This window comes from Sphaerodactylus townsendi, linkage group LG05, assembly GCF_021028975.2.
Source record: "Sphaerodactylus townsendi isolate TG3544 linkage group LG05, MPM_Stown_v2.3, whole genome shotgun sequence".
NCBI classification, from domain to species: Eukaryota; Metazoa; Chordata; class Lepidosauria; order Squamata; family Sphaerodactylidae; genus Sphaerodactylus; species Sphaerodactylus townsendi.
Window position 1 is genome coordinate 61,640,545 of NC_059429.1, and position 13,722 is coordinate 61,654,266.

The 13,722-nt window shown below is 38.4% G+C and overlaps 1 protein-coding gene across 2 annotated transcripts in view; it reads right to left on the reverse strand.

The window, feature by feature from the left end:
• Positions 1–13,722, reverse strand: part of NFIA (nuclear factor I A) — a 620,753-nt gene that overhangs the window by 309,940 nt on the left and 297,091 nt on the right. The window lies entirely within an intron of this gene.

Sequence of the window (13,722 nt, forward strand, 5' to 3'; positions counted from 1 at the left end):
ACTTGGGGAAAGATCTTAATGGTAAGCTGGATGGACAGATGGAGGTGGCCCCTCATGTAGTACTATATCAAGTCATTCACAGTGCAATCTTAGCAGAGAATTTAACACCACTTCACTTCAATGGATTTAGAAGAATATATCTCTGTTTAGAATTTCACTATTAGGGCATTCAAGATAAGCACCAGCACTTTGATTTGTACCTGCAAAGATGGATGGCCAGGGCATATCTTTCACCACAGGTTATATGCAGCCTTGTATCCAGCTCCATAACAATAGCGAGGAAACCACAAATGAACCAATTAAAATTTATAATTTTTGAAAGATGGCATCATGTTAAGCACATAACAGGAATCTAACCAAACCGTGTAAATATATATGCTTGTATAGTAACTAGCAGTGTCGTGAAATTCACTGGGATGAACAGTCTACCAGAACATCTCTACTGGATTCCCCACCCCCCAGTCACTCCTTCTACCTATAAACCTGAATTTTATATCTTTGACACACTTTTCTCTAATTATTGGTGACAAATTTAGTAGGCATACACAAATACCTTGTGATGTAGTAGGTATATACATTTAGTGTGTATAGTATTTAGTAGATACACAGAAATTTAGTAGGTATACACAAATACAAAGTTTGTTCTTAACATTAAAATTCTACTTCTACATGATGGCTTCTCACCCACATTCTTTCATACTGCTCAGTAAACACCACTCCCCTAATTGTGAAGGTTATATCAGCAGCATCACAGACTACTAATACACAAGTCTAAGATGCCTTGATGTCCTACTATGTAGCTCAGACAATTGTATTCTATTTTGTCAAAGCAATTTCAATCATTTAACTGAATGAGTATATATCCTCATTTTACTACAAAGGACAAAACACTGTAGACTAGTGTGGAATTTTCCCATTCTTTAGAGCCCAATCCAAAAGGGGAAGGGCGGTGAACCTGCTTATGGGAGAAGCAAGGCTGTCACACTGGTGGATTCACCTTCCACAGGGCACTTAACACAGTGGAAGACCAAACTGCAACTGTGTGGTGGCCACTGCCCTCCGCCAGCAGTGGGCCACAGCACAGGACTCTGCGGCAGCATCTCTGCTCTGCCACTGCTGTACCAGGGGCTGGGTGGGGCAGGGGAGGAGTTTGACATTAGTCGGCTCCCTCCTGGTCTTTGCCAGCATTGTGCCAGTGGACTGCAATCCAGACTTAAGTCAGTCTATCTATTAGCTGGCATAAGTCCACCATGGCCCATTGATACTTCTCGGTATTAGGGAGGCTGTCTCACTTTGCGAGCCTCCTCACGCTGCCAGGAAGCCTCTTTGGGACTGGTGGGGCAGCTGGCTTGCCACCTCCACTGTGGATGGGGCTTCCCCTGGCTCAGTAGCATAACAATAGTATACTATTTGTATTTGAATATTTGTATTTGAATTGGATATTTGTATTTGAAGGTGGATATTGTATTTGAAGTTGGATGGATTTGAAGTTGTATTTGTATTTGAAGTTGGATATTTGTATTTGAAGTTGCTATGCATTGTCATTTAAAACAACTACTTTTTAAAAGATACCTAAAGAAAACATGTTTCAATCACTTCCACTATATTTATCTATCTGGTTCAAAAAGGAAAAACAGGGTCATTGTTGAGCTCATTTTCATAGACAGACTTTTCAAGACTGATTTTTCTCAATACATTTTCAATAAATCTAACTATATCACATTAAACAGGGTCAGAGTGGGGGGGCAATGATTACCATTCTTTGGTATGTCTTTTGTAATACTGAAATGTGAGACAGTTAACATTTGTTAACAATATAACCTGCATCCTATAATACAGCCAAAGGAAGTTCAAATGACTGCCTCATCTCAGTTGATGTCATTTATCTTAATTTGTTCAATAGATCATTTTCAAAATGTGATAACATAGCCAAAAATTTAAAGGTGGTACATTTTATTTATTTTTATTTTTCTGTGCATGTTCCAAAAGAATTAATGTTTTTAAGTGGCTGCATTTCAGCCTGAGCCAAGTTAATGTCCTTTGCTAAGTCATCAAGGTCATATTGGTATATGATTGCAAAGCTGGACACAGTGAACACTTCTTTCACATACTCCCCTTTATAAAACTGGGAGGAGGAGGAGGAGGAGGAGGAGGAGGAAGTAGTAGTAGTAGTAGTAGTAGTAGTAGTAGTTCTGTGATGTCTGCCATGATTTTTGTTTTTTTCATAAAGGTCCTATGTATTAAACATGCAGGGTATGCTATTCTGAAGCTAACATGAAGGTCTGCTTTAATTAGGAGAAACCATTATTGTCATTGCATATAATTGCAATTAGATAAAGACTAAGCCTTTAAGGTAAATGCTTGCACCAGGGTAAAGTTCTACATTCTAGAGGAGTTAAGACATTCACTATCTCCAAGAGATAATCAGTCACTACACACTAGTGTGTCAGGAGTGTTGGCCTGAGGCAAGAACATCATCATTTCTCTAATATATCCTGTCTGCTTCACATTGCTTCATGGCACAGGTAGTACTTCAGGTCAGCTTGACCCTCAAAGTGTTCCACTAGCACTAGTTCCACTGAAAGCACAACTATCCTGGGTCTAAATGTTTTGGGTTCTCTTGAAAATGTTTGTGCAAAATTGACACTATCATTAAAATCATACATTCCAAAATCATTGTCTATCCAGCCTCTATTTTCTGTTTTACAAACAACATAGCTCTCTAGTGCTTATGATAAAGTTTTTCTCTGGTTCTCTCTTCTAGTGTTATATGCACTGTTAGCATAGGAGAAGTGTGCAGTGCTAAACCTTGTTTTACAGAAAGACAGGCCCACAATGTTGGGGCTATCTTTCTGTAATACAGACCCACAGTCACTTCCTGGCTTTCTTTATATTGCAAGGAGGTGGTAGTCATCTTAGGGGACCAGGTAAAAAAAATGATATAATTGGAAGGTTTGAGTTTTGAAAAAACAATGGGCAGATAAAAATGCTGTGATCACAAGAGATTTGAACATAAGAAGAAAGAGCCTCCTGGATCAGACCAGAGTCCATCTAGCCCAGAACTCTGCTACTCACAGATGCCTTTGGGAGCTCACATGCAGGATGTGAAAGCAATGGCCTTCTGCTGCTGCTGCTCCCGAGCACCTAATCTGCTAAGATATTTGCAATCTCAGATCAAGGAGGATCAAGATTGGTAACCATACATCGATTTCTCCTCCATAAATCTGTCCAAGCCCGCTTTAAAGATATCCAGGTTAGTGGTCATCACCACCTCCTGTGGCAGCATATTCCAATCACCAATCATGCATTGCATGAAGAAATGTTTCCTTTTATTAGTCCTAATTCTTCCCCCCAGCATTTTCAATGTATGACCCCTGGTTTTGGTATTGTGAGAAAGAGAGAAAAAATTCTCTCTGTCAACATTTTCTACACCATGTATAATTTTATACACTTCAATCATGTCCCCCCTCAGACGTCTCTTCTCCAAACTAAAGAGTCCCAAATGCTGCAGCCTCTCCTCATAAGGAAGGTGCTCCAATCCCTCAATCATCCTCGTTGCCCTTCTCTGCACTTTTTCTATCTCTTCAATATCCTTTTTGAGATGTGGCGACCAGGACTGAACACAGTGCTCCAAGTGCAGTCACACCACTGCTTTATATAAGGGTATGACAATCTTTGCAGTTTGATTATCAATTTCTTTCCTAATTATCCCCAGCATAGAGTTTGCCTTTTTCACAGCTGCCATGCATTGAGTTGACATTCCCATGGAACTATCAACTAAGATGCCCCAAACCCTTTCCTGGTCTGTGACTGATAGCACTGACCCCTGTAGCATGTAGCGTGTATGTGAAGTGTGGATTTTTTGCCCCTACGTGCATCACTTTACATTTTGCTACATTGAACTGCATTTGCCATTTCTTAGCCCACTCACCTAATTTATAAAGGTCTGCTTGGAGCTCTTCACAATTCTTTGCGGTTCTCACTACCCTACATAATTTAGTATCATCTGCAAACTTGGCCACCATGCTACCTACCCCTACTTCCAGGTCATTTATGAATAGGTTAAAGAGCACTGGTCCCAAAACAGATCCTTTGGGGACACCACTCCCTACATCTCTCCATTGTGAGAACTCTACTAAGTTTGTAAGGCAGGACTTGCCTCTGCAAAAGCCATGCTGACTCTTCCTCAGCAGGTCTTGCTTTTCTATTTATTTTATAGTCTTTAATGATAGATTCTAGTAATTTACCAGGAACAGATGTCAAACTGACTGGCCCGTAATTTCCTGGTTCCCCCCTAGATCCTTTCTTAAAGATTGGTGTGACATTGCATTGGTCATCTTCCAGTCTTCAGGAATGGAGGCCAATTTCAGGGATAAGTTGCATATTCAAGTGAGAGATACAGTATTCCAGAGATACAGCCATTTTTGCCTGTGGTGGCCATTTTAGAAAAATCGGAGAACTGAATTTCAAAAAACCAACTAGTGGGGGAGAGTCCTTAGGGGTCACTGAGCAGAACGCCATTAAAACCACTGTGATAGCCCAGGAGATTCCAGAGATGCAGGTGTTTTTTTATACCCAGTGGCCATTTTAATATTGGGACTTACACTGCTTTCAATTCCCCTGAACAATGCAGAACCACATTTGCATCTTTTGGTGAGAATGTAGTACTTGTTTATACTTCTATCACAATTAATTGTGAACATGCTCTCTGTGCAGCAGAAAAGAATATAATTTCTCCAACACAAAACACACAATCAGCCAGCCAACTTGATAAGATTCCTTCCAAAGAGTCTTTTTGGTAATGGCTTTTTTTGGTCGCTGTATTTAGTTGTCAACCACCCTAAATAAGTATCGGATAAGAGGGCATATATATTTTCTGCCAGCTACGATATCACATTGAATGTGGCCTCGAACAGATGAAACAATTCAAATTAATGGCCAGGACTTGAAGAAGACCACTCAATTTAAATATCTCAGATCCCTGGTCTCAGCAGATGGGATAACCCTACCAGATGCTTGATCTAGAGTTATGGATGAAGTGGCAGCAAACCACAGGAGTCCTGTGTGACAAAAGAATACCTGAACATCAGAAGGCAAAGTGTACACCACAGTTATCCACTCTGTGGCCCTATATGGAACAGAATGTTAGCCAACAACTCAGAAACATGAAAATACTCTTCATGTGATGGAAATGAAGATGTTCCAGAGGATGCTTGGCCTGACTCTTTCCGATCGTGTTACAAACAAAGTCATACGGCAAAGGCTTGGAATTACACCAATGACAAAGAAAATGAGGGAAACATGGCTCTGGTGGTACAAGCACATTATGCACCTGGAGAAGACTTCTTTTGCAAAAATGACTGTAAACTTTAACCCTGGTGGCCACCGCCCATGTGGAAGACCAAAGAAATGGGAGATGGAGAACACTGCTGAAGACATACGTCCTATCAACCTTACCCCTGAAAATGCCTAAAATCGAGCTATATGGTGAAGAAAATGTCAGTGTTAACCCCCTCAAAGGGAACACAGCCCAAGAAGAAGATATATTTTCAAAATAAATATTTACTATGGAACATAGTCATAACTGTGTGTTGGATCTGCCAGCTATAATATCTAAGGACTGTTATGGGTTTTCCAGACTGTATGATCATGGTCTGGTAGTTTTTGCTTCTAGCATTTTGCCTGCATCTACGGCTGGCATCTTCAGTGGTATGTCATGGTATTGTGACAGGAGCAAAAACTACCAGACCGCAATCACTGTCTGGAAAACCCACAACAGCCCTTGATTCTGGACATGGTTGCAACTGTATTGCCCTGACTGTTCCCATTCTAGGCATTTTTGGTCACTGGACCAATATTACAGAACAGTTCACCAGAGAAAGTATGAAACAATCTTTTTTACCTACCTGTACAAGGTCTTGCACATTGATCCCATCTCAGAGAGTCTTTTTCCAATATAGTTGGCAATACAAGTAATCCAAGGCATTCCATGATCAAATAACTCATCATTAACTTATTGAAATGAGAATTCAGTTTGCCTTGGTTGATAGCAAATAAGTAGTCTGATAAGCACTATGATTGTCAAAGAGGTGTTTCATTTATTCTTAGAAGGATAAGGCTTAGAACTGAAATTAGTTCATTCTAGTTCCTGATTACCCACAGAACTTAAATTTTCACATGAGATATTTATACAGAGAACCAAACTGTATTAATGGAAAATGCACAATTCATTAGAACAGTTTGCCTTCTAAGTAAGTAGTAGTAAACATATCAGGCTTAAATCTGAAGTTTCCATTTCAGTATTTCTACTGTGATGGATATAAAATTCACTTTACAGAAAAGCCAACCACAAATTCAGCCACTTTGGCAATATTATTAAAGATTTCCCACAGACCCTTATGCACAGCAGGAACCCTCTGCCAACCCTTGTCCAGAGAACTGAGTCCCTAGTGTAAAAGAACTTAGCTGTGGTTGTTCTAATTGCTATGGAAAGTCCCATGGGATCACAAACTAGAAGTTTGCTTTGGTAATCTGCCATGTCAATTGGCTTTTCCAGCCACCTTTGGAAACCACTGCCTTGGATATTAAAATAGTAACTAGTACAACTTGGGACTCTGAGGTTGTTTGTGATCTCAGGTGTGAGAGAATAAACTTCCAGGCTTAATTGCTGGGGGCTTTCATTCTTGTTCATTCCTTTCACTTGTGTTTAAAAATGTTTTGTAATCATCTAGGTAAGGGTATTGTATTGGTTTTATGTGTTCTGTTTTGTTCTGTTTTATGCTAAAGATATTTTCTCAAATGAACTTATTAATGTTTTTTTAAAAGGGATGGGCAATGAAGCTTGATTGCAAGTTGGAGCAGAAAATGCCTTTCATTCCAACAGACCTAGAAGCATACAGTTTGCTAGGAGGACATTTCTAATCTTATACAAAACAGGGAAAAATGGAATGTCACCCATAGGCTGAAGGAACTTGTCTTTCTCAGAAACAGTGCCCTCCTCCAACTTAGAGAGGAACACCAAAGTCATTTTAATGATTTTTAAATAAATTTTGTGATTAGAAGAAACACTGGACAGAGAAACACAGAGATGGAGTAGTGGTGTATTACTGTATGTGCAGAAAGCGTACAATTATTCATTTTTGAATTAATGCTCCTTTTATACTAAGCATTAACATGCCAAAGAACGACAATCCTCATCACTGTATCTAATAGTAAAGTGACTGAGTATCATACCAGTTGTGATATCAGCTACATCTAGCCACTCATAGACATAGCAGAGGACTCCCTCTGCTTCCCTCACTCTTCCTACAGGAAGTGATTGCATGTTTCCTGGTTTGATCAGACTCTAATTTGCCATGATGTCTGAATGCAATTGCTTTGGCAAACTGAAGTAAATACCTCCCCACAAACTGGCACTCTAAATTTTTGCTAAATCTCAGTTGAAGATCCTGGCCGGATGTGGGAGGGGGATGTGTGAAGCCGCTAGAATTAAAATGTGTAACTGGAAATTTGATCAAACCAGGAAGGCTTCAATCAGGCTCAGTGAGCTGCAGCAGGAGGTAAGAGAAGCAGGGACAATAAATAAGCACAACAACTAGGGTTTAGACACTCTGCCAACAAATTAGAGTTTGTAATGTGTTCTGAATGCAGCCCTCATTTTTCCAAATTTTTTTCAAAGTAAGCGGTAAGGAGCTGAAGGTGCAACTGGGCTAAAAGCAGTTGATTTTCCAAGCAGGACTACGTCGCTGCTTGCAAGCTGGTATTTGCACAAGATGTTTTGGGGTGAAGTTAAAGTCTGGTGCAGTTTATAGCACACTGGCATCAGAATCGTAAGATCTGAAAAGTCTTCAGGAAACAGGTCTCACAAACTGCTTTACATGCCTCTGTTTTTATATCTCATTTTAAATAGCAGTTTGCAGGATAGCAAGGGGGAATGTTTGTTATAGAAAATTAACACGCATAGTGTTGTACTAAAATATGCCCAATCAGCATTTATATACAATAGCAACAATTTGAAAACAACAAAAATTGGTTCTAAACTGAGTCTTCACACCAAGTTCCAAGCAGAACATTTTCTGGGCATGTCATAAACCACTGAAAATAAGGCATTGCAATTGAAATGCCAACATATACTTAATTATGGTAGGAATAATAGGCACAATAATAGAACTCACATTTCCCCCCTTGGTCATTACTTATAAGATGCAATGAAACAATACAGACATTTTCAAACGATGTATGTTTGCATGGGGGATGTTATACATTTTTAAAGATAAAAACAGACAGTATAGGATATATTTTTTTATTTAACCAACAAGGTTTACCTCCTTGTATTCTAGCAGCATACTAACTACACATTTGGGCATTGACAAATGCTTTTACTCTTCAAGTTAGTATAAAAGGTTGAAGTTCAGTGTGGTGCAGTGCAGCATTCCACAAGATCTACTGGCTCTTTAGGCAGATGATTAATCATATGATCAATAGACCATATGATTAGACACTAATAGCTGATAGAAGAAGAGAATAAACAGCTATAAATTTGCTTTGTACCCTGTAATCCAAGTGTAAAATAGGTCAGATTATGGCCTCAAAAGGTCATGTTTTCTCAGGAGTCCATATGGGAAAGATGAAGGATACATACATTTTTAAATATCTTCAATTACTGTTGTGTTGCTAAAGATACCTAGCTCTGTAGCTGCCCTGTCATTGTAAAGCATACATACAAAGGCTGTCTGTAGATCCCCAAATTAGCACTATCTTGAAAAATAGAGCTATTCTGAAAAGTTTTACTGCATTAAACACAAATAATTGTTATTATACATGTACTGACACAAATGTCAACCAATCTTCTCATTATACTTTCAGTAATTTTAGTTTAATTCAAGTAATCTAGTCTAGCTCATCAGGTGGTAAAAATGAGCTCCTTTGTCCACAATTAAAGAGCAACAAGCCCTGTTCACTTCAACAGATCAGGAGCAAATTCTTCTTGAAAAGCAGAACCAAAAAGAAAAAAAAGAAAATTTATAAGTCTATAGGTATAAAGCCTGCTGACAAAGGGCTTGGACTTGTCATTGTGGACACCAAGGACTATACAATACAGATTCAGAAACAATTATCAAATTTTAATTCATACAAACCTTTGGACAGCAGACATTAAGCTAGTAGTAAAAATGGTGGTTATGGATGGAAATATCCTGGGCTACACTGATAACAACGCAACCAAATTTCCCATTAATAAGTCCCTTGCATACCCATCTTATATTGTCTGCCTAAAATTCACAAACCCACCTGCCACACTCTGGGGAGACCTACTGTGTTCAGGGTTGGATCAATCTTGGAACCCATCACTCAATATATAGATTTATTTTTGCAGCCCTATGTGAAAAAGCAGCTACTTTTGTCAAGGACACCATGGACTTGTCAAGGACACCAAGGCAACTGACAAAAATGCTTACTTACATTATACATAAATGCTTATTTGTTTCAACCATGGCACTTAAAAAAAGCTTACCTGATGGTCTCTTCTTGAGATCAGAAAGAAACAGTATACATTCCAAGAAATTATAAAAAAGCAATCAGATCAATCGAGGTCAAATTGCTTAACAGAGGCTACCCTTGGACAGTAATTCAGAGTGCCAGATGGAAAGCCAGTTCAACCATTAGATGAGCATTACTACAGCTTAAAACTAAACCTTCTGAATCTAGAATGGTGAGCACTTTAGAGTATCCACATATTAGTAATAAGATTAGGAATGTCATCTACAAATATTGGCCACTTCTTCAGAAATGGACAGAATGTGAGCCCCCACCCCATCCCCCGGGTTTCAGGAAAACTAGAACCTTGGGTGATTTATTGATTAAAGCAGACATTGGGATTGTAGAGTTTGTTCCCTTTCTATAGAATCTAAGGAGGTGGTTTTCCAGAATGTCAATTTCCATAAAAGATTAACGGGATTCTCTAATACCACCAATGTTATTTATTATGTAAAGTGTTCTTATGGGCTAATTTACATGGGTAAAACTTTAAAGCAGTTGGAAGTGAGAATGTTAGACCATGTGTCACGGGTATACAATTGCAACAGAGAAGGCCCTTTTGGTGGAACATTTCATCTGTGAAAATCATCCTCCTGACTCGCTACATGTCGGAGTATTGGCAGTGTTAAATGAAAGTGGCTCACATATCAATGTTCAACAAAGGATACAGAGGCTTAAGACATTCTTTTTTTTATTTGTTGTGTGAAATATATATTTAATATTACACCAGAAAAGTTACTTGGTTGTGATGTCTCCATTGCAATATTTGGACTATTGTCCTACAAGTTTTTGCTACTTCAGCTCTAGGCTGGAACTGTTTGTAGTGTAACTTTTTTGGTTTACTTTTGGAGGGCCTCCTGGACAGATCCACCCACCTCCAAACTCAGCTGGTGTTTCCATTGTCCTTGCTTATCAGCACCTGCACACCACTATGTGCAGGGAGATGGCAGGCACCATCTCTCTCCCCTGATTTCTTGTTCTAGTTTCCTCACCTCATGTTTCTTTTGAATCAAGTTGTGAATCCTGCTTTTCACTATTTCTCACTATGAATCCCTAACCAATAATGTGAGAAGGCAACACCTCAAGAAGGGATGATGAATCATTATTTTGATATTTGTTGTTCCAAAATATATATTAAACTCTCCTATATTAAACTCAAAATATATATTAAACTCTTACAATTTTACTAGTAAGCATATGACATTATACATCTGCTATAATATTCATAAATATACATTAAATTTGTGGTACAATTTTACAAGTAAGAGTATGAGATTATACATCTGCTATAATGTTCATAAATGTCCTTAACAGTAATGGTAGTTTGTGCACTTTTGAAAATCACAGCTATAATCCAGAATCATCATGCAATCAGCTCCAGTACCTGGCAGGGCTTTCCTCTAGAAACAATACATCCGCATATCACAAGTCGATCCACTTTGACACTTGAGACAGTCTCCAAAGCAGTGTTTGATATGGTTTAGTGATATCATATTTCAAGCAGCACAATGAATATTTCCACTAGATGTATCTGTCTGGAAGTCTTCTTCTGGAATTTACTGCATTTCTAATTTTAAAGAAGCTTTACAGATTGAGAACTGATAGAAAGTAACAGTTCACAAAGGGCAAGGCTATCTTTATGCAGACGTTATGTAGCTTCCAAAATCCACCAACTGACAACCATAAATCTATTTCTACCACTCTTCTCATAATACAGGCAAATATGTATAGCATGAGTCCTATCTGGAGATTGCCATGTAAGAATACAGCACAGTTATTTTTATAGTTACTGATCATGCAGTTTATGTGAATTCTACATGCAATACATGGTATATATATGAAATCTGCATTATGTCCTATGTATAATTTTCTTCAGTATAGTAAATGAGCAATCTATGACACAGTGTTAAACCAAAGGCTATATTTAGTTAAGGTTCACCATTGCTTAAGGTAAACAAGAGAATGCAATGCAATGAGCTCCTTGACAGCAGCATCTGACCTACCCAACTCAAAGTACTTATTTACATCTGCAGGGAATGGAGACAACCTCCTGATATAAGCAAAACGGACTGTAACTCAAACCTATGAGCTTTGAGAATGCAGTTGAATGCTACAACTGTATAACCATCACTCATGTCTTCTCCATAAGAGCCTTATCATGAGCTTAGAAATAGCAAGAACAATATTTTTTGCTGTATATTTTTAGTACAGAACTCTCTGCACTGCACTTTCGCTGACCTTTGTAGCACAGGCTTCCTGGTAATAGTGTTAATTCCATCTTCAATAAAAGTCACAGTAAATGCTGTGTCAAAGCTAGACAAATGGAATTAACTTTCCACAAACTCAGACAACAGTCACTTCAAACAAATCTACAGGGCAACTGCTATGGGGGCAGAATGAAATAACCTTGAGTAGGGAATGAAAACCTCCATAGTATTTAGAAGACTTGTTCAGGGGAAGTTTAAATCATCATGGGTGGAAAACTATCCTGTAGGAAGTTTGATTCTATTGTAACTTCCTGCAAACACTATTTAGGAAGTCCTTAATGACCAGGTGGTCAGGATTTTCCCTGCCTGCAGCACCATTAATCCTGTGGCTAATGTCTACTTGATGCCACACAGTAAAGGGCACTGGTTAGTAAAATGCTATACAAATCAGCCAGCTGTCAGAAGGCTATTCTGCAAAAATGGATTCCAACCAACACAATTCTGATTAGCTGCTAAGAAGGCCATCTTTCTGAAATAACTAATTAAGATAAGAAGCATTTATTGTCATTGTGCATGCACAACGAAATTTACAAGCATTCCCCCATGCACATTATTTCAGACCTCACCCCACATCCTCACATTTCCCTTCCTCCACCCATCCATGCACAGCCCCAAACACACCAACACGAAACCATGGAATTCAGCATAGCCACAGCTCTAGAATAGAAGCTATCTCTAAGCCTATTTGTCCTTGTTTTATAATCCTATATTGTCTGCCAGAAAGTATGCCGGATAAGACAGGTACCTTCACTATATTTACTTCATTGTGTTTAGTAATCAAAATTCAACCACTATTCATATGTAAATAAAAAATATGCATTAAATGTGAACACAGCTAACTTCTTTACTCAGCGGCAGATAAAATGCAAGCTAAACCCCAAAAGTGGGATCCAGTCCATTTACAATACAATCCCTGTGCAGAGTTATTTCAATCTAAGCCCACTTGCTGTCCTTAGGTTTATCCAGAGCAAGGCTGACTGGACTGGACTGCTAATTTCCTGTGATTGCACTAAAGGCATGAAAAACTCTCACATGCTCTCCTAGAACAGTTACATTTATTTAATTAATATCTTTACTCACTGCTCAGCCCTAGTTCACACAATAAGCCTGTATTCAGAGCAAGGCATGAATAATTCAGATTTTAAAACCTCATTATTACAAAAGATGTCAAGTTCACACACTGTCAACACTAATAAACCTTCCAACCTTCCAAGACCAGGACCTCCCTCAACCCTCTGTTACCCCCTCAGAGAAGACACACAACTAGATAGTCCTTGCAGTGAACCATGAATGCCAGCAAATTCAGTTTTGTTGTGAACTGAGAAGGGAATACTTTGGAAATTAAGACCTCCAACCTATCATCCAAAATATATATATTATAAAAATAGGATTTTTGTTATAAAAATAGGATTGTATGTTCAACAATTCAACAATTCAATACAACCTCTAGAGTAAAACAACAAAACAAGAAATGAGGAATAATATTCACATAAAATGTAATGCTTTAATGAATACCATTATTTAGTATTGTGGTGGATATGGAAGCAACATGAGTCAGAAGTCTAAATATCTTCACACAGCCATACTCTTGAGAAATCTCTCTTCAAATATCACCAGTATAACCCCAACATACATGATTTGAAGCATCTCAGAACTATTGCAACAGGTTTTTTTAAAAAAAATCAGCAATTGAAAAATGTATCTTCTTCCAATCCCATCCCAGACATTTTAACTAAAATGGTTCAAGATCCATTTACTATGCATACAGTCAACCTCTAGGAAGCCTAGTTGCCTGAATTACCCTTTTGAGTACTAGGATAATTTTATCACACATCAAATACAGATGTGTGGGGAAAGCATAATCTTAACAACCAATGGATGAACTGAAAAGTTCCCCAGCTCAGTGGATGAACTGAAAAGT